General features: G+C 34.0%; 1 long non-coding RNA gene across 1 annotated transcript; it reads right to left on the minus strand.

Moving 5' to 3' along the window:
- Positions 1 to 5,544: 5,544 nt before the first annotated feature.
- LOC107932751 (uncharacterized) lies at positions 5,545 to 13,320 on the minus strand. The gene is made up of 4 exons (XR_001693480.2): positions 13,182 to 13,320; positions 12,626 to 12,707; positions 10,776 to 11,235; positions 5,545 to 5,782 (listed from the first exon to the last, which is right to left on the minus strand). It is a non-coding gene; the product is annotated as an uncharacterized lncRNA (long non-coding RNA).
- Positions 13,321 to 14,977: the final 1,657 nt, after the last annotated feature.

A 14,977-nucleotide genomic window follows, 5' to 3' on the forward strand; every position in this document is an offset into this window, starting at 1 on the left:
TTAGCTCAGGTTGGAGGCCGTCAGAGATATTATCACCCTGTCGAGTTAACGCTATCGGCGTAAGTAAACTCAAGTGATTCGAGTCTATGGCATGTATAGGCTTTTAATGTGAGTATGTAATATTATGATTTAGCCAAAGGCATTGGCTTGTTATTAAGTTAGTATTGTAATATTATGATTTAGCCAAAGGCATTGGCTTGTTATTAAGGTAGTATTAGTCATGTAAATTGGCCTATGTCGGCTAATGACGTTATGGGCCCATATGATTATTCTTATGCATGTATGTTATTATCTCTTGTGATGTGACTTACAACATGTATGCCTAGAGATTGAATTGAGATTCATTGATGAGCTAATAACTAATGCAGGATTAAGTGATTGGTAAATAGTTAATAATGCTTCATGAATGGTTTGTGGATATGATTATGCATGCTTTGTGATGGACATGAGGTTTGATGACATGTTGATAGCTATAGCATTAATGTGGTAAAGATGAAAGAAAAACTTATTGTAATGGTTGCATGTGAAATTACCATGGTCATGTCATGTTAGGAATGTTTAAGTGCCTAATTTTGTCATGTTGTATGCTATTGTATAAGTATGCGTGCATGTGTTGTGAGTGTGACAAAATGGCTTGGAAAATAGCCTTGTATTTGTCCAGGTTTTTGGACACGGGTTTGGGATACGGGCGTGTCCCTAGCACACAGGCGTGTACTCTGATGCAAAAGATTTCCTAAGTTTGTCATGAGTTTTCGGTTGGGTCCCGAACCACCCCGAATGCATGTATTGGGCCTCGTAAGCTCGCAAAAGGGACAGATTGCATGTGAAAAGAAAAGTTTTTAATTGTTTGAGATTTCTTAGCCATTTTTAGTATAGAAGTGTTAGTAAAAGTCAGGTAGCACCTCGAACCCCATCCCGGCGTCGGATGCGGGCGAAGGGTGTTACATTTAGTGGTATCAAAGCATGGTTTAGTCGGTTCTCGGACTAACCTAGCGTAAGAGAGTCTAGCTATACTTGCCATAGTATTACTCGTGATAGTGTGATATCTCTCGGCCCCAACAGAACTGTTGGTTAATACAGGAATGAGTTCTAACCGAGCAAATCTTGATAGAGATAAGAGTAAACTTGAGATTATTGAATCAAGCTTGTGATATGCTGAAAATGGGAAAGGTATGAAAAGAAATTCATGATTTTTGCATGACCTAGTATTCATTATGTGATACTCTTGAGTTAAAGAATGTGAAATAGTGGAATAAAACAAAGTTAAGTTGTGAAAAGCTCTTTATGCATGTTAGTATTCATACGATCTTAAATGTCCAACTTGATTTGGCCAAGTGTTTATGAAAAGAAAGAAATTTGCTTGAAGTGACAGAATGTATGTATGAATGCTTTTATTGCATGATTAGTAATCAGTATATACATGAGGTTGACATTTATGTCTAGATTAATGAAGTCAAGATACTGAAATGTTATGCCTTATAATTTTAATTACAGAATCATAAATGTCACAATAGCATGAAAGTTGTAATGAAAGATCAAATTGGGTGGAACGCAGGGAATAAGTATGATCGTTCACTAATGAATTGACGGAAAAGACCATGGTTGGACCATGGCAATACATGAGACTTGATAGCCAGTGTAAGACCATGTTTGAGACATGGCATCGGCATTGAGACGAGGGCTAGTGTAAGACATGTCTGGGACATGCATCAGCCACAGTATGAGAGCCAGTGTAAGACATGTCTGGGTCATGAATCGGCCTCGAGATGTTAGCCAGTGTAAGACATGTCTGGGACATGCGTCAGCACGGTTACATGTGTCAGTGTAAGACCTGTTTGGGACACGGCATCAACACAGATGGATGAGAGCTAGTACAATACCATAGTTGAACTATGGTATCAAGTAAGCGATGTACTCAAAACCATAAGATGTCCTTCAATTTGATAAATATTGGCAAGTGATTAAGACTAAATGTGAGAATTTGATAAAACATTAAGGGTAATTTGAGAAAAAGAAATGAAAGTTTGAGTTATGATAAATTCACTTATGTTTAGCTAATATTCGCATGAAATAAAGTTGCATGTATTACTAAGATATGTGAAAATGTATTTATAACAAGTTGGAAATTTGAAATGTTTGAATAGATGTGTGTAATGCTATGTTGTTGTTGAATATGTATTTGCTTGAGAGTCAAAAGTTTAGAGGCTTTACAATCTTCGCCCCCTTACCAGAATAGAGTTATACAATGAGATTCTCGAGAGATATGTTGCATAAGCTTGCAAAAGTGAAATTGAAGAGTACAATAATGGAATAGTATGAGATTAGCGAAGACAGAATTAGTTAGAGGAATAATGTCGGACTTGCACAAATGTCTAAGTATGATGGATTCAATTAAATAAAAGTTATGACTATCTTTCTCTTCTGAGTATTCTATGTTTTCCTCTATTCTGAGGAATATGTATGGTTATCCCTTTCGGGTGGGAATTCTATTGTATGAGGATGCTAGAGACTGTGATATTAGATGAAAAGTTCTATTGGTCTAGTTAGTTATGATCGACATTTCCCCATCTCTTCAGATTTCTATTCTGATATACTGGAATGAAGTTGACAGTAAAAATCTATGTAAGATTATTCTGATGTTCTATTGATTATGGTTTATATATGCGAGAATTATATTATCTCTGTTACGAGAAATTCTAGAGCGTACAGATAGTAGTTTCTTTCTGGTTTTCTCTAAGGGATTTTTCGGATCATCTTTATTATTTTCTTTTGGATTATATTCTCGGATTTCTGGTATAGTCTTATATCTTAGAATTTCTTATATTGGTTTTTCTCTTGTTCTTGTTTCGAGAATTATCGAGCTTGGCTTATCTTTACGAGTAATCTTTGACTTGCGACATTAGAATCTGTTATGATTATGCTTCTGACTCAACTATAAAAGTGTGGAGGTTTCAGTGTCGAGATTTCTTTAAAATTCTTGGGGTAAAGAATGGTTATTCTGCAAAAGTAAATCTGAGTTATGTGCATTTAAGTTTATTCTCTGGTTCGAGAATACCGTTACGTGTTCCTTGGTAAGTAATTGTACAGTCAGAAATGATGAGGTTTTATTCTTATAAGTATGATACGGAAAACATAATTAGTTGGATTTCTCTCATTCAATAGATGTTGTATAAGTGAAGTTGTCCTGATTAGTAAAGAGACCACATCTATGAAGTTAGAATCATTTGATTCATAGTAGAGTTTCTAAACAGTTGATGATCAGAGTATAGAAATGCGGCTATAAGTGATAAATTAAACAAGTATAGCATGATTCGACTTTTAATTTGGAATGGCAGGGAGGATTTGATTTCTGGTTTCTGTTACTATTATTTCAAAGTAAGATTTGAGTATTGAGAAACTCCAGGCTATGCAGAGAATTATGTACAGAGCTCAAAGCAGTCTTTTGTCTATTCTTCTAAAGGATGTTGAACTGTCTACAGAGTAAAGCTGAATATCAGATGCACCTGAGACTATTACTTTTGGTGATGATATTGGAAGGAAAATGAGAGAGTACTGTTATGAAATTTCGTATCAGGATATCTCTTATTCCCAAGAAAAAAGAGGAATGCAAGTTGAATTATGATAGATTGATGATAGTAGTCTGCATGACTATTGTGGTTTATACAGAGGTATTGTTAGACGGGTTTGGACAAGTTGTGCTTCAAAGCTTATAGTTCTTAGAATATCATTTTTCAGTATTTCGAATTGAGCCGAGAATTTTATGGTAATTGTGGAAAGATTACGGAAATCCTGAGTATGAGTTTCAGCTGAGTTGTTTTGTAAGTTTTGAGAAAAAGATATAAGTGACTCTTGAAAGTTGAGAGCAACTTTTTCTGGTAAGATTTTCGGGGACGAAAATCCCTAAAGGGGAAGAAATGTAACAGCCCAATTTTGGGCCTAGTCAGAACAGTGGTTTCGGGACCACTATTCCGAGGCCAGAGAAAACTATTTTAGTATTATTTTATGTGTTATAATATAATTTTATAAGTGCATGTAAATTTTGATAAGTTAATTTTAGCAATTTCTAGTCCAATTTCAAAAAATGGCTAAATCGCGTAAAAAGTAAAAGTTGTATTTTGATGCCTAAAAGTATTAAATTGCTTTGTGTATTAAATTGGGGGGTCTTTAAAGTGAAATTAGGCCATTGAAAGTGTGATGGTCGGACATGGGAGACAAAAATTGTTAAAAGTCAAAATTAGGTGAAGTTGGTCACCAATTTTGACTAGTTTTATTATTAATAAATCAAAAAGAAAAAGCTATCATTTTTCTCTTCTCCTCCACCGAAAATGGAAGCAAAGAAAGGGGTTTTGAAGCTCTGAAATATCAGCCACTTACATCCCTTGCTATTAAGTGATTTTTAATGTCTTTCTTGATGATTTTTACATTTTTGGAACCCCTAAAGCATGAGCTTTCATAAGAGGGGACTATTTTGCAAAATGATGAAGAGTCTAGGGTTTTGCCATGAGAGTAAATGTGTTGTTTTCTGTGTTTTTATGGAAGATTATGAGTCCTAATTGTCTAATAAACAACTTTTGTGAAAGAAATTGCATGAAAACACCTTAAAAAGGGCTAGATTGCTAAGTTGTAAAATGAGTTGTAAATGTGTGAAATAGTTAAAATTATGAGTTGCTATAGTTATGAAAATGGTTCATCTAGACTCAAGGAGTAAATAAATGTGATAAAAAATTATTTTACGAGCCTAGGGGTAATTTGGTAATTTTGGCAAAATATAGAGGCAAAATTGTAAAAATTGCCCAAGTGTGTCAATGGACTAATTTGATCAGTACATTGTTTTAATAAGTTGAATGTGATGTTTTAGATGATGAAAATCGAGATTTGGACCTAGAACGGAAAGAAATCGATTAAGGGATAATTACGTCTTTTTCACCTTTGTGGTATCGAAGTAAGTTTGTATGTAAACAATACCATGCTATACATGTATTTAAATGTTATAATTACATGAATTGTACAAATATTAATGTGTATGTGATTAATAGAAATATGATAAGACAAAGCCTTAATAGACGAGGAAAAATCTCGTTTGAACCTTGGGAATAGAATAGGATACGAGTGACATGTCACTAGGAATTATGAGTCTAGATGACTAGCTCGAGAGTGAGCATTGAAATGTCATGAGATATGATGTAGCTTTAGCTACAATTGAGGCACTTATGTGCAAAGGCTTTTCCGAGTATCCAATTAGTATTCCAAGTGTTCAACGGGTAATCCAAGGCACTAAATGTAACACCCCTCGCCCGCATCCGACGCCGGGACGGGGTTCGAGGTGCTACCTGACTTTTACTAACACTTCTATACTAAATAGGGCCAAGAAATCTCAAACAATTAAAAACTTTTCTTTTCACATGCAACCTGTCCCTTATGCGAGCTTACGAGGCCCAATACATGCATTCGAGATGGTTCGGGACCCAACCGAGAACTCATGAAAAACTTAGGAAATCTCTTGCATCAAGGCTGCACACGCCCGTGTAGGTATAGAGCACACGCCCGTGTCCTGAACCCATGTCCAAAAACCTAGACAAATACAAGGCTATTTTCCAAGCCATTTTGTCACCCTCACAACACATGCACACATACTTATACAATAGCATACAACATGGCAAAATTTGGCACTTAAACATTTCTAACATGACATGACCATGGTAATTTCACATGCAACTATTGCAATAAGTTTTTCTTTCATCTTTACCACATTAATGCTATAGCTATCAACATGTCATCAAACCTCATATCCATCACAAAGCATGCATAATCATACCCACAAACCATTCTTGGCCCTGTTTAGTATAGAAGTGTTAGTAAAAGTCAGGTAGCACCTCGAACCCCGTCCCGGCGTCGTATGCGGGCGAGGGGTGTTACATTTTGTGCCTTTGATTACCCGTTGAACACTTGGAATACTAATTGGATACTCGGAAAAGCCTTTGCACATAAGTTCCTCAATTGTAGCTAAAGCTACCTCATATCTCACGACATTTCAATGCTCACTCTCGAGCTAGTCATCTAGACTCATAATTCCTAGTGACATGTCACTCGTATCCTATTCTATTCCTAAGGTTCAAACGGGATTTTTCCTCGTCTATTAAGGCTTTATCTTATCATATTTCTATTAATCACATACACATTAATATTTGTACAATTCATGTAATGATAACATTTAAATACATGTATAGCATGGTATTGTTTACATACAAACTTACCTCGATACCACAAAGGTGAAAAGACATAGTCGTCCATAAATCGATTTCTTTCTGTTCTAGGTCCAAATCTCAATTTTCATCATCTATAACATCACATTTAACTTATTAAAACAATGTACTGATCAAATTAGTCCATTGACACACTTGGGCAATTTTTACAATTTTGCCTCTATATTTTACCAAAATTACCAAATTACCCCTAGGCTCGTAAAATAATTTTTATCACACTTATTTACTCCTTGAGTCTAGATGAACCATTTTCATAACTATAGCAACTCATAATTTCAACTATTTCACACATTTACAACTCATTTTACAACTTAGCAATCTAGCACTTTTTAAGGTGTTTTCATGCAATTTCTTTTACAAAAGTTGTTTATTAGACAACTAGGACTCATAATATTCCATAAAAACACAGCAAACAACACATTTACTCTCATGGCAAAACCCTAGACTCTTTATCATTTTGCACAATAGTCCCCTCATTTGAAAGCTTATGCTTTAGGGGTTCCAAAAAATACAAAAATCATCAAGAAAAGACATTAAAATCACTTACAAGCAAGGGAAATATGTTGCTGAAATTTTCCAGCTTCAAAACCCTTTCTTTGCTGCATATTTCGGTGAAGGGGAAGAGAAAAATGATAGCTTTTTCTTTTTGATTTGTTAATAATAAAACTAGTCAAAATTAGTGACCAAATTTCACCTAATTTTGACTTTTCAACAATTTTGTCTCCCATGGCCGACCATCACACTTTCAATGGCCTAATTTCACTTTAAAGATCCCAAATTTAAGATACAAGCCAATTTAACACCTTTAGGTATTAAAACACAACTTTTACCTTTTACGCGATTAGTAATTTTTCGAAATTGGACTAGAAATTGCTAAAATTAACTTACCAAAATTTACATGCTCTTATAAAATCACATTATAACACATAAAATAATACTAAAATAATTTTCTCTGGCCTCGGAATAGTGGTCCCAAAACCACTGTTCCGACTAGGCCCAAAATCGGGCTGTTACATTTTTTCCCCCTTTTAGGGATTTTCGTCCCTGAAAATCTTACCAGAAAAAGTTGCTCTCAACTTTCACGAGTCACTTATATCTTTTTCTCAAAACTTACAAAACAACTCAGTTGAAGCTCATACTTAGGATTTCTGTAACCTTTCCACAATTACCATAAAATTCTCGGCTTAATTCAAAATACTGAAAACTGACTTTCTAAGAACTATAAGCTTAGAAGCACAACTTGTCCAAACCCGTCTAACATTACCTCTGTATAAACCACAATAGTCATGCAGACTACTATCATCAATCTATCATAATTCAACTAGCATTCCTCCTTTTTCTCGGGAATGAGAGATATCCTGATACGAAATTTCATAACAGTACTCTCTTATTTTCCTTCCAATATCATCACTGACAGTAATAGTCTCAGGTGCATTTGATATTCGGCTTTACTCTGTAGTCAATTTAACATCCTTTGTAAGAATAGATAAAAGACTGCTGTGAACTCTGTACACAATTCTCTGCATAGCCTGGAGTTTTTCAGTACCTTAATCTTAATAGCCTGGAGTTTCTCAGTACCTTAATCTTACTCTGAAATAATAATAACAAAAACCAGAAATCAAATCTTCCTTGAAATTCCAAATTAAAAGTCGAATCATGCTGTACTTGTTTAATTTACCACTTATAGCCACATTTTTATACTCTGATCATCAACTGTTTAGAAACTCTACTAACATGAATCAAATGATTCTAACTTCATAGATGTGGTCTCTTTACTAATCAGAACAACTTCACTTATACAACATCTCTCGAATGAGAGAAATCCAACTAATTATGTCTTCTGTATCATACTTATAAGAATAAAACCTCATCATTTCTGACTGTACGACTACTTACCAAGGAACACGTAACGGTATTCTCAAACCAGAGAATAAACTTAAATGCACATAACTCAGATTTACTTTTGCAGAATAACCATTCTTTACCCCAAGAATTTTAAAGAAATCTCGACACTGAAATCTCCACACTTATATGGTCGAGCCAGAAGCTTAATCATAACAGATTCTAATATCGCAAGTCAAAGATTACTCGTAAAGATAAGCCAAGCTTGATAATTCTCGAAACAAGAACAAGAGAAAAAGCAATATAAGAAATTCCAAGATATAATACTATACCAGAAATTCGAGAATATAATCCAAAAGAAAATAATAAAGATGATCCGGAAAATCCCTTAGAGAAAACCAGAAGGAAACTACTGTCTGTACACTCCAGAATTCTTCATAACAGAGATAATATAATTCTCGTATATATATAAACCATAATCAATAGAACATCAGAATAATCTCACATAGATTTTTACTATCAACTTCATTTCAATATATCAAAATAGAAATCTGAAGAGATGGGGAAAATGTCAATCATAACTAATTGGACCAATAGAGCTTTTCATCTAATATCACAGCCACTAGCATCCTCGTATGATAGAATTTCCATTCGAAAGGGATAACCATACGTATTTCCCAGAATTGAGGAAAACATAGAATACTCAGAAGAGAAAGATAGCCATCACTTTTGTTTAATTGAATCCGTCATACTCAGACATTTGTGCAAGTCCGACATTATTTCTCTAACTAATTTTCTCTTCACTAATCCCATACTATCCCATTATTGTACTATTTAGTTTCACTTTTGCAAGCTTATGCAACATATCTCTCGAAAATCTTGTCGTATAACTCTATTCTGGTAAGGAGGCGAAGATTGTAAAGCCTCTAAACTTTTAACTCTCAAGAAAATACATATTCACAACAACATAGCTTTACGCATATTGATTCAAACATTTCAAGTTTCCAACTTGTTATAAACACATTTTCACATATTTCAATAATACATGCAACTTTATTTCATGCGAATATTAGCTAAACATAAGTGAATTTATCATAACTCAAACTTTCATTTCTTTTTCTCAAATTACCCTTAATGTTTAGATCAAATTCCCATATTAGTCTTAATCACTTGCCAATATTTATCAAATTGGAGAACGTCTTATAGTTTTGAGTACATCACTTACTTGATGCCATAGTTCAACTATGGTCTTGTACTAGCTCTCATCCATCTGTGTCGATGCCGTGTCCCAGACAGGTCTTACACTAACACATGTAACCGTGCCTATGCATGTCCCAGACATGTCTTACACTAGGACATCTCGTAGCTGACGCATGTTCCAGACATGTCTGACACTAGCTAACATCTCGAGGCCGATGCATGTCCCAGACATGTCTTACACTAGCCCTCGTCTCAATGTCGATGCTATGTCCCAGACATGGTCTTACACTGGCTCACAATCTCATGTATTGCCATGGTCCAACCATGGTCTTTTCCGTCAATTCATTAGTGAACGATCGTACTCATTACCTGCGTTCCACCCAATTTGATCTTTCATTACAACTTTCATGCTATTGTGACATTTATGATTCTGTAATTCAGATTATAAGGCATAACATTTCAGTATCTTGACTTCATTAATCTAGACATAAATGTCAACCTCATGTATATACTGATTACTAATCATGCAATAAAAGCATTCATACATAAATTCTGTCATTTCAAGCAAATTTCTTTCTTTTTATAAACACTTGGCCAAATCAAGTTGGACATTTAACATCGTATGAATACTAACATGCATAAAAGAGCTTTTCACAACTTAACTGTGTTTTACTCCACTATTTCACATTCTTTAACTCAAGAGTATCACATAATGAATACTAGGTCATGTAAAAGTCATGAATTTCTTTTCATACCTTTCTCATTTTCAGCATATCACAAGCATGATTCAATAATCTCAAGTTTACTCTTATCTCTATCAAGATTTACTCAGTTGGAACTCGTTCCTGTCTTAACCAACAGTTCTGTTAGGGCCGAGAGATATCACACTATCACGAGTAATACTATGGCATGTATAGCTAGACTCTCTTACGCTAGGTTAATATGAGAATTGACTAAACCATACTCTGATACCACTAAATGTAACACCCCTCGCCTGTATCAGACGCCGGGACGGGGTTCGAGGTGTTACTAACACTTCTATACTAAACAGGGCCAAGAAATCTCAAACAATTAAAAACTTTTCTTTTCACATGCAATCTGTCCCTTATGCGAGCTTACGAGGCCCAATACATGCATTCGAGATGGTTCGGGACCCAACCGAGAACTCATGAAAAACTTAGAAAATCTTTTGCATCAAGGCTCCACACGCCCGTGTAGGTATAGAGCACACGCCCGTGTCCTGAACCCATGTCCAAAAACCTGGACAAATACAAGGCTATTTTCCAAGCCATTTTGTCACACTCACAACACATGCATGCATACTTATACAATAGCATACAACATGGCAAAATTAGGCATTTAACATTCCTAACATGACATGGCCATGGTAATTTCACATGCAACCATTGCAATAAGTTTTTCTTTCATCTTTACCACATTAATGCTATAGCTATCAATATGTCATCAAACCTCATGTCCATCACAAAACATGCATAATCATATCCACAAACCATTCATGAAGCATTATTAACTATTTACCAATCACTTAATCTTGCATTAGTTATTAGCTCATCAATGAATCTCAATTCAATCTCTAGGCATACATGTTGTAAGCCACATCACAAGAGATAATAACATACATGCATAAGAATAATCATATGAGCCCATAACGTCATTAGCCGACATAGGCCGATTTACATGACTAACACTACCTTAATAACAAGCCAATGCCTTTGGCTAAATCATAATATTACAATACTACCTTAATAACAAGCCAATGCCTTTGGCTAAATCATAATACTACATACTCACATTAAAACCCTATACATGCCATAGACTCGAATCACTTGAGTTTACTTACGCCGATAGCGTTAACTCGACAGGGCGATAATATCTCTGACGGCCTCCAACCCGAGCTAACCTGGCAACTCTAGAAAACATGGGAAAGAAGAGGGGGTAAGCTTTCGCTTAGTAAGTTCATATGAAAACAATAAGCAACTCATTAACTTGTTTTATCAATGTTTACAACATATTCTCAAGTTCACTACAAGCTATCTTCCTGAGCAACAGTCACTAAATTATTTATCTCTAGAGCTACGAAACTCCGAATTAAGTTCTGTAAATTTTTCCTGAAACTAGACTCATTTATCTTTCTTCCATAAAATTTCCAGAATTTTTGGCTAGCCAATTAGTACAGTTTATTCCTCAAGTTTTCTCCTAATTCACTATCTGACAGTTTCAACCCTTCTACACTAAAGTTCAATTATCTCATAGTACAAGACTAGAATAATGTTATCGTCTATTTCTATTGAAACTAGACTCATATGTATACTTACTAATGTTTTTATAGAATTTTTTGTTGGGCCATTTAGTATAGTTTATTAGTTAAAGTCTCCCCTATTTCAGGGTATGACTACTCTGACCCCTGTGTACTACAAACCGAATTTCTCCCTGTACAGAATTCCAACAACCATGAAATTTGTTTCCCTTAAAAATAGACTCAATAAGGAATCCATGAATGTAAGGTATGACTCTTAATAATTTTTGTAAAATTTATGGTGAATTTATAAAGTCAGAATAGGGGATCTCGAATTCATTCAGACCCTGTTTCACAAGAATTCAAATATCACACAATATAGAATTCTTTTTCTTCCTATGTTTCTTTCATGTGAAAATAGACTCATTAAGCTTTAATTCCATATTTTATTCTACCTCTAACTCATTTTCCATTATTTTTAGTGTATTTTCAAAGTTACACTACTGCAGTAACTCAAATCTGTCAAGGCTAAGTTACTCATTCATTATCATTGTTCACAAAATTAATACAACATCATTTCATCCATCATGGTAAGAACACATATTATGCATCATAGATCATCACATATCAAGGCATTCTCATAGGCTTAGTATACATACTTGCACAACTTGTAACATAACTCAAGTGCATACTCACCAATGACTTACCTCATTGGGACTATCATCAACTCTTTCCTTGGATTACCCGTTGAACACTTGGAATACTAATTGGATACTCGGAAAAGCCTTTGCACATAAGTGCCTTAATTGTAGCTAAAGCTACCTCATATCTCATAACATTTCAATGCTCACTCTCGAGCTAGTCATCTAGACTCATAATTCCTAGTGACATGTCACTCGTATCCTATTCTATTCCCAAGGTTCAAATGGGATTTTTCCTCGTCTATTAAGGCTTTGTCTTATCATATTTCTATTAATCACATACACATTAATATTTGTACAATTCATGTAATGATAACATTTAAATACATGTATAGCATGGTATTGTTTACATACAAACTTACCTCAATACCACAAAGGTGAAAATACATAATCGTCCATAAATTGTTTCTCCCCGTTCTAGGCCCAAATCGCATTTTTCAACATCTAAAACATCACACTTAGCTAGTTAAAACAATGTACTGATCAAATTAGTCCATTGACACACTTGGGCAATTTTTACAATTTTGCCCCTATATTTTGCCAAAATTACCAAATTACCCCTAGGCTCGTAAAATAATTTTTATCACATTCCTTTACTCCTTAAGTCTAGATGAACCATTTTCATAACTGTAGCAACTCATAATTTCAACTATTTCACACACTTACAACTCATTTTACAACTTAGCAATCTAGCCCTTTTTAAGGTGTTTTCATGCAATTTCTTTCACAAAAGTTGTTTATTAGACAACTAGGACTCATAATCTTCCATAAAAACACAGCAAACAACACATTTGCTCTCATGGCAAAACCCTAGACTCTTCATCATTTTGCAAAATAGACTCCTCATATGAAAGCTCATGCTTTAGGGGTTCCAAAAATGTAAAAATCATCAAGAAAAAAAGCATTAAAATCACTTACTATAAAGGGGTTTCTTTGCTGAAAGTTTTCAGCTTCTAAACCCTTTTTTGCTGCCATTTTTCGGTGGAGAGAAGATGAAGAAAATATGATATTTTCTTTTCTTTATTTTATTACTTATTTGTCAAATAAGTCACCCAACACTTACCTAACATGTTTGACCATTTAATTCCTTGTCTCATGGCCGGCCATCACTCTTTAAATGGCCTAATTTCACTTTAAAAACCCCCCAATTTAAGATACAAGGCAATTTAATACTTTTAGGCATCAAAATACAACTTTTACCTTTTACGCGATTTAGCCATTTTTCGAAATTGGACTAGAATCGCTAAAATTAACTTACCAAAATTTACATGCACTTATAAAATTATATTATAACACATAAAATAATACTAAAATAATTTTCTCTGGCCTCGGAATAGTGGTCCCAAAACCACTGTTCCGACTAGGCTCAAAATCGGGCTGTTACATGTTCACAGAGGTGACAGTGCGTGATTTTTAGAATTTTTATTTTTATTTATTAAATTATTAAATTATTTAAATTATTTGTACTTTTTAAGATTGTGTTGAGTTTATATATTGGATTGGGTTAATATTGGGTAGGACTTAAAAGTTTTGGGGGTGAGTTAGTGGTTGGGGCCAGATTCGGCAGTGGGCTAATACTTATATATTATAATATTATTTATTAAGTTCGATTAATTTGGTTAATTCAATTAACCGACTAACTTTGAACTGAATTCGGTTAACTGAATTAACTGTTAACTGAATTTTCAAAAAAAATTTAACCGATCCCCGACCGAATTAATTCGGTTTTACCCGAAATTTGCACACCCCTACCTGAAGGTTCACCCGAAATTTAGGATGATTTGGATAAAAATATTAGACCCAAAAAATTGGCTTAGATAAAAAATTAGATCCATTTGAATATATGGGTCAGGATTAGGCTTTGACATTCAAGGCCCAAGCCCAACCCAACTCGATCAATTTTTAAGTTTATAGTACTTTATATTATGATTTTTAGAACACATTAAAAAAAACTCATACTAAATATATTGTACTATAATATAAAACATTAAAATAATGTTAAGATGACTATATAAAAAATTTTAATAAATAAGAATTGTATAAATTTATTAATATTAAAATAATATACTATAAATAATAATAAAAATAATATGGGCGAACCTAAAATGAATTTGAGTTAAGTCTTTTATAAATATGAGTGGGTTTGGCCAAAATTTTAAGCCCATATTTCGGGCCGAACTGGGCTTAGACAAGTATAAAGTATGTTAATATCATGCTTAGGTCTAACCCAAATACGATCCGACCCATGAGCACCTCTACTGACGATGAAAGTAATATGAAGATTTTTGTATTAAAAATCAGATTGTATTTTACCTTTTCTACTCACAAAATGACCAAATTAGTACCTATTTATTAGATCAAAGTGTAAACGAGTTAGTACCTTTTCTACTCACAAAATGACCCATGAGCACCTCTACTGACGATGAAAATTCATCCCTTTTGTTGTAAAAAATAATCCTTGTAGGTTACCATAAAGTACACATGGCAAGGCACATATCAATTACTTATTATTTTGTCAACGACACCAATTTCAACAACTGTACAAATAGATGAATATTTTAATAGAAAAAATCGCTTTGCTCCTTTTAACACTATGTACATGGATTAATTTTTTTTATTTTTTTAATAGAGGGACAAAATATAATTAAATAAAATATTTATATTAATTAGATCATGCATGATAAATTGATATAAATTAAAATTCTCTAACTATT

The sequence above is a fragment of the Gossypium hirsutum genome, chromosome A04 (assembly GCF_007990345.1).
Source record: "Gossypium hirsutum isolate 1008001.06 chromosome A04, Gossypium_hirsutum_v2.1, whole genome shotgun sequence".
Lineage (NCBI taxonomy): Eukaryota > Viridiplantae > Streptophyta > Magnoliopsida > Malvales > Malvaceae > Gossypium > Gossypium hirsutum.